Raw genomic sequence first — 8,144 nt, forward strand, 5'->3', positions numbered from 1 at the left:
AAATTGAAAAATGGACTAAATTGGTTGAACTACTGATTTACGGTTTATCAAAAATCGAGAATTTATCGAAATGCTAAATCGAAATAATCTCGAACATATTTTTATATTATTTTTAAAATATATAAGTAAAATAATTATATTTGAGGTGTGTAAAATTACATTTATACATTGAGGGGTAAATTAGTAATTTGGAATAAATTGTCTCACCCAACTTCTTATTTGCTCTATTATATATATAATAATAGATTATGTATAATTTGAAAATTTAAGAAAAGTTGATAATATGACGGGGCTAATTAATATTTGAAATATATTGAAATGTATAAAATTGAGCGGAATAAAAAATGTATAAAAATGAATAGGATGATGAAATAATAATTTTTTAATTACAAGTGGAATTTCTAGAGTTCTGGTCTTGTCACAGTTCATATAGCGAATTCTATCAGATGATTGATTGGTTTGCTATCATGCTATTCTTTAAACAAAACGTTTCTCCCAAGGTAGGTCAGTCCTGGAGTCGGTGTCTACCCATCAAATTTACGAGCATGATTTGCATAAATAAGCACATGGCATTATATTATTCAAAGAAAAAAGGAAGGGCAAGTTGAATGAAGCCTATCACTTGACATTGTGACACTGGCCTCAGTGGCTGTTGTTTGTTGATGAAGTATTGTTAAAAAAGGAACTAATAGACAAGCTTTTCTTGATTACCATTCTGGTGTACAAAAGACAGATTAGTATGCAGTATAAACTTGAGAAAGAGCCTATCAAGTACTCCCGTGGTTTGACAAAAGAAAAGTTTTTGAGGATTAGCTAGAGCGCACTTCATTTAATTGTACACCTCAATCACTTGTTGTATATATTAAATGGACAAACAATCCTCATCAGACTTTTTCCCCGCCTTTTAAGTTATTTTCAGATTAATTTTTTAGTTTTGGAGCTGAAAAAATATGTAAAAATGAAGGTTATTCTTATACTATTTTTCTTTTATTGTATATGTTTTCACCTTTACGTACTTTATTTACTCTTGAAAATAATAAATATACTTTGCAAATAGCATTTTCCTTCTTTTTTATACAATTCCGATACAAGTTTAATTGCTAGTTTTATTACTTATTCTTGGGTTCAATATTTATGTTAAATACAGGATGAATAAATGGTAAAATAAAATATACGGCCGGCACCCTTTAAATTCGGGGTCTAGATTTGGTAGTCACTAACTGATAAACCATACTCTGCTATGCACAACGGGATAAAATAATAAATATGACCTATGTATGCAATTGAACCGATCACAGGTTATAGTATGAAACAAGCACTACTACAAACTGATGAGTTATTACAATCCCAAAGTCTATTTAGTTTTACAAACTATTTCAAATTCTATTACAACACGCTACTATACTAGTTCAAATGTCTCAAAACTTCTAACTATACAAGCACACCAAAACTAAAGATCTTCTGACGGTCTTGGTTCAAAACCTTCCTTGGGTTGGCGGATAATAATACTGGTCTGGTATAGCTGGAGAATTCGAATAATAAAACAGGTATGAGCCAATGAAATGCTCAGCAGCTATATAACCTCGTAAATAAGCAACAACAATATATAACCGGAAGTCATGTGAAACAACAAAAAAAAATTGTCAAACCAGATGGATCTAATTTGGTAAACACAGTGGAACCAGCTAATTCATCAATCAATTCATTCACTACATGAATAGGAAACTTATTTTTCATTGTCTTCTTATTCGATTCCCGGTAGTCTACACACAACCTCTAAAATCCATCTTTTTTACCTACTAACACAACAAGTGATGCAAAAGGACTGACACTGTGTTGCATAATGCCCCTGGATAATAACTCATCTACGATCTGTTCTATGACATCCCTTTGTTTCAAGGGTTACCTGTAAGGCCTGATACTTACAGGGTTTGATCATTCAGCCAAAGGTATTATATGATCAAACACACCCCTAGTGGGTGGTAAATCTGTTGGTTCTCTAAAAATATCTACATATTGAGATCTTAAAATGCTTAACTCTTAATCCAATTTACCCTGCGTCATCAGAAATTGCAGTTATATCTATTGATAGTAATGAATTTTCTGCAGCCTGATGAATGTGTATATAGCACAATTGTGCTACATTTTCATCAATTTCATAGATGGTTCACCTTTCAGCACTTTTATCTTCTGAGGTGCTATACCTTGAGTTTTACCTTCTGATTTTTTACTTCAAATTCCATAAAGTCCCATTTCACTGTCCCCTGTGTAGTCAACCATTGAACTCTCAATACCATGTCACAGCTACCCAAATCAATGAACATGACATTAGTGGTAAAAGTATTTTCTCCCACTTTCCATACTAAATCCTTGACCTATATTCTTACACACTAGATGAATTCCATCAGCCACAGTAATTTCTTGACCTGAAATATCTACCATTTGATAATTTAAAGCTTTAGCTACACTAATATCTAAGAAGTGATGTGTACACCCAGAATCAATCAGAATATGTAGAGGCCCTTTCTGTATCCATTCTTTCACCTTCATAGTAGTAAAAGATTGATTACCACTTAATGCATTAACTGATATACATGGATCTTGCAAACTAGTCACATTTTCTTCTCCATCATCCCCACTATCATCATCCAAGTGTTCCCTTCCATCACAACTAGGAATCTCAACTGTGAATAATTGTGATTCCTTAAACTGACACTTATGACCTCTTTCATATTTATGGTCACGGTAATAACACAGAACTTTTGCCAATTTCTCAGCCCTAACCTCAGCTGGAATCAACTGAAATGGTTTGTTCACAGGTCTCACTCCTCTGATTGAGTAGTTTGACTAGGTTTTGTTGAAGGTGTAGGCAACAAAAGAGGTTTATTGGTATTTGGATTAAAAACTGATGGTGAAAACTTTATAAGGAACACTACCAAATTTGTTATTCTTGGGAACTGGGGCTTGAATGGATTCTTCCTGTAATCTTGCAAACCTTGTAGACTCGGTAACAGATACAGGCTTAAAGATTTTAACAAAAGGTTTCACAACAGGTTTTAATCCTCCAATAAAGCTTTCAAGAAAATATGCATCTGGTAATATATGACTATGTTGTTCTATTAGTGATCTCAGATTGTCAAAATCATCAATAGAGTCTTCAATAGTTCCTGATTGATACAATCTATTAAATTGTTCGACTACATTACTAGTAGGTGTCATCCTTAAACCTATCACTCAAGTCAATCACAAATTCACTTCAATCAACATTCCTAGTTTGATACCCAAACTTCAACTTTTTCAGACATATACAGGCAAACAAGATCTACTTTATGATTATCAGGAATTTTACACAAGGTAAAATACTTAACACATTTCTTAACCCAAGTTCTAGCATCAGGTTCATCAAACTTAGAAAACTCAAGTTTAGGAGTGAAATTGAAGGGTTTAAGAACATGATTACCTCCTCCATTAGTCTCAGTGCCATTAGTTTGATCTCTCGGAACTTCTGTCGAACAGCTTGCAGTCAATTCTTTCATTTCACGCATCATCCGAATAATCTCATCAAATCTGCCTTCATATCATTTCGATTGTTTGTCAAAGTGTGTTAGTCCCTTAACAATGTAGCAAGAATTACAGAAGGGGGGTTGAATGGAATTATTGAACCTTTTTCTTGAAATAAAAATGTTCAACTCGATTATAGATATATTTGTTTTGATTAGCACAATGCGGAATGTAAACTTAATTGAATCAAAACATAAGTAATTAAAAACAAGAGTCTTTAAAAACTTTCTGGTGGATTTAAACAATTCCACCAGAGATATATATAATATATCGAGAGGACTCTATGTGCAGAAATGCTCACAACTGCTTACAAATGAAACTACTGAGAATACAGGAAATGCTAAAGATTCTGCTTACAAAGATTTCTTTGTTTTTGTGTTTTTCAGTTATCACAGTTATTTTTCTATTTGCTACTCTCTTGGTTTATATAATACCAATATTACAAAGTCAAAAAGACTGAACAAATATAAAATCTAACAGTCTTAAGCTTTGCTACTTTTCGTCCTCTATTACCCAGTTAATGGGCTTCCACAGTGTGTTTGTATACATCTCGACGGCTGTGTGCCAGCTTTCACTGTTCAACTGCTGTTTGAATTCTTCATATGATCATCCGTCGACTTTCAGAATATCCGTTGATGATTTAATTGATCATCCGTCGACTGCTATATTAAACATCCGTTGATAGTCATTTGATCATCCGTCGATGGCTTTGTTAATCATCCGTCGGTAGCTATTTTGGCACTTGACTCTATTTCACTTATGCAGAATTACAAGACATCAATTATGTACAATTAATCATCCTATTATGCATATCTAGTTAAAGTCAACATGACTTATATGCTACTATAGATTCTATACAAAGGTGCATACATAACTGTGCTACAAATTTATTATTACATAAGCTACTCACTCGATGGATAATAAGTTAATCATCCGTCAGGACTATAATGAGTTATCCGTCGGGACTATAATTCTTATCCGTCGAGTGCTACATTATTTCACTAAGTAAACTCTACTTAGATATTTTGTTTATGAAATCATTCAAGTACACAACATATGCACAACAATCTCCCCCAATTTATGTCTACTGGAATTGTAGCCATAAATTAAGAGATACTTGATGATAACAAAACATCATGAACATATATCTTTAAAGATAAGTAGATAAACTGAAAGTGTTTCAATTAATTAAAATGTGCAAGGTTTGGCTCATAGTCAATTCAAGATGCTCCTCTAGCCTGAGCAGATTTTTCTAGTTTCTTGAAGGTCTGGATCTTCTTCCAAGCTTTCTGTTATTTTCTTCAATTTGATTCTGGAGCTGCCTGTGGAATTCTAGTTCATCAGATTCTGAGAGATCTAGCTTTTCTTGCATTTCCAAGAGAGTCTCATTGCTAGAGATACTCAGTTGGTCTTCTAATCTGAAGAATCTTCTCACACCCTTGTCATCCATGAATTCCATCATCCAGTAGGGCCTTAGATGCACTCTTCTCCCTGTGTATGGGATGATTAGAGTCTTTGGGAGTGCATCTTTAGCTCTAACACTCCTCAGCTCTTCAATATTCCTCAATACTAGTCTTCTTGCAGTTACATTGAGCCCAAAGTTTTTCTTGAAGGATGAATAGACTTTAATCAGCACAGCTTGGATTTCTTGAAGAATGCTGTGAAGTGGCCACTGAATCTCCCTTCCTCCTTTGTACTTGAACACCAACCTTTCAGGTAGGTTTCTGTATGCATCAATTGCCCTTACTTCATCCAGTTCATCCAGGTAAAGGTTTAGATCTGAAAATTCTTTGATTTCACACAAGTACAAGTAGTCTCCCCTGTTGACCTTGGGTTGAGCTTTCGCTACTGACTTGGATTTGAGAGGTGACAACTTCACATTCTTGACTTCCCTTGACTTTGTCCTTTTTGGCTTGCTAAGGATTGGTAAGTTGAAGTCAGGAATTGGTATGTTATCCCACTCTATTGGCTCATTCTTTGGCACAATAGGTTCATCATGTATGTTCCTGTAGGGATCCACCACCCTTATGTCTTCAAATACCATAGAGGGCTTTGATGCTTGAGTTGTAGCTGGTGTGGATTCCTTAGGAAATTGATCTTCCAATTCCTTGTCAACAACATCCAGTTTCCTTTTTGTTCTTCTAGCCAATTCTTTATTTCTTGGGGATTTCTTCTGTTATTCAATCTTCTTCTTTGATTCAGCAGCTTCAGATGGTTGAGAAGAAATTTGTTGAGAAGAATTCACAGCCTGTAGCTTGGCCAAGATAGCAATCTATTCTTTCTTTTGTTTAGACTTCTTTGCATCTAGAGCAGCTTGCCTCTTTTCCTGCTTTAATCTGGCTTTTTCTTCTTTCTTTTCTTGAGCAAATTGTGGATGTCCAGCTACCACACAATTTTCCTTTCCATTTCTGAATATATTAGCAATTCTCCTTTTTGAAGCTGAATCAACTGGATCTTTATAGAAGACAATAGATCTTGACAGAAGCTTCTTTTCATCAGGCTTGAGTGTCTCATACACAGTGTCCATAGGGTTCTTCCAAGATGATTTTGGAGTTAGGCCTTGTGCTTTAGCCAGTTGCATTAGAAGATTGTCTGAGTCTGTTGATTTTGAAGAAGGATAGCCACTGAATTTTCAATAACTTGAACTCTGTTTTCCAGCTTGGCTAGCTTCTTTTCAGAGTCTGATTCTCTCCTCAATCTTAGTAGTAGATCTTGCATGGTACCATATGGTATTACTGAATCCAGCTTCTCAGAATTGTATGTCTTCAAGTCAGCTATATCTCATTTTAGTTCATCCACACTCATATTCTGTCTTAAGTGCTGGATCTTCATGAGATGTAGAGAGTGTAGGTGAGCTTGAAGAATAGCCTTGGTACCAGCATCTGAAGTCTCCTGAAGGGCCTTTTGAATAGCCACCACTTGCTTGACCAAAGACACATCAAATTGTCCTGGTGTAAATTCCTTTGTCCATGCCCATCCAGGTAAATTTAAAACAGAACTTGGGCCTTCATCTCCCCCTAAGTTCATGCTTCCATCCAAATAAACAGAGTCATCATCATTAGAATTTACTCCAAATTCTTCAGATGGCTCACCAGCTTGAGAAGGCATCCTATTGATAATAGCTTTATCTCTTTGAAGAGATTCTGAGGTGTGTACTAAATTCAAGGTCTGTTCTGCCTCCACATTGCCCTGAGCAGCCAACAATTGATAGGCTGACACAGGATGAGTAAAAGTGTCAGCATCCAAGGAAATGTTATCAATTTCAGCTTTGTAATGTTGCTAAAATTGTCTTCCCTTTTCAGCATCATCCACAATCATTGACTCACTAGCAATGGCTGGATCCACCCTTATTTCTCATGTACCTACCTTTCTCTCATAATCTCTCTTTTGTTGCATCAGGGTCTCACCCTGGCTTCCCACCCTTACACCCTCACCTTCACCTACTAAGGTGGGACTCCTCTCGCTCACTTTTGCCAATCCTGAATAAATGGATTGCTGAGATTCACTCTTTTCCTCTCCTTTTGCCTGGGAGCAACCCAGCCTCTCACTCAAAGCACTCTCCTCTCTCAGTCCTAAGAGTGACTGTATTACCACTAAATCTTCTGCACTATAAATAATTGAAGTTCGAAGTTGTGCAGAGATACTCGACGGATAAGTGATATCCATCGGGTGAGTGGTAAAGCTATCCGACGGATAACTGCTGTTAAGCTTATCCGTCGGGATACAATCACTACTCGATGGATGAGCAATATCCATCGAGAGAGTAGAAATGAATAAGGTGGGAAGAGAAACTATTGTTGACTCTGTGCTGATTGAAGTTATTTGAGGCACAGATGTCACAATAGTATCTGAAAGAATTGGCTAGTGATCCAACAAATCATCTAAAAGATGATGCTCACTTGCACTAGATTTTGGCTTCCCCAACAGAGTTAAAGAAGGGGAATCAGGAATTGAAGTGTTTATCATATCCACTTCCAGAGAGTTTGTTGGTGAGTATGGTGTTTCAGAGGCTTCTATTATAAGAGATTTTGGCTGTGACTCCACATTTATTGGAGCCACATCAATCTGAATTTGAGAAAGTGCAGGGACTGTGTCTTTAGCACCAGTTTGCACTGTGTGTGTGCCCTGTGCATCCCCAGTTGTTTTGGATTTCTTCTTTCTTGTGTAAGTTTGGGGTGAGCTTGTGTTCCTAACCCTTTTGGCCTGTGCTCTTGGCTGAGAGCTTTGTTCAATAGCCACATCCTTTTGGGAGGATGCAGCTAGAAGTGAGCTTTTATCCTTTTTAAGCACTGTAGTTTGTTGGGAAACTGCAGTGTGGCTAGGCTGGGATTCACTCAACTCTCCAACCTAATCCTTGGGGTTTCTTTGATGTTCACCCCTTCCCTCACCTAACCGACCCTCCTTCACACTCCCCTCTTTGGCTTTGGTAGATTTTTCAACTGGTACCTTTTGAGAGATACCAGAGGGGGTTTTCTTTGACTTGGATTTAGAAATTGTAGTTGATTTGGCAGCTTTGGTAGGCAACTGTTTGGTCATTGTCACAGTTGTCATAGCTACTCCTGAACTTAAAGAAATTGAGGAGA

The 8,144-nt window shown here is 36.4% G+C and overlaps 1 long non-coding RNA gene across 1 annotated transcript; it reads right to left on the reverse strand.

The window, feature by feature from the left end:
- Positions 1-1,278: 1,278 nt before the first annotated feature.
- On the reverse strand, positions 1,279-3,703 carry LOC141661502 (uncharacterized). Its single transcript, XR_012549980.1, has 2 exons — positions 3,461-3,703; positions 1,279-1,522 (listed from the first exon to the last, which is right to left on the reverse strand). It is a non-coding gene; the product is annotated as an uncharacterized LOC141661502 (long non-coding RNA).
- Between the last annotated feature and the right edge of the window lie 4,441 nt (positions 3,704-8,144).

This window comes from Apium graveolens, chromosome 5, assembly GCF_009905375.1.
Source record: "Apium graveolens cultivar Ventura chromosome 5, ASM990537v1, whole genome shotgun sequence".
Classification (NCBI taxonomy): domain Eukaryota; kingdom Viridiplantae; phylum Streptophyta; class Magnoliopsida; order Apiales; family Apiaceae; genus Apium; species Apium graveolens.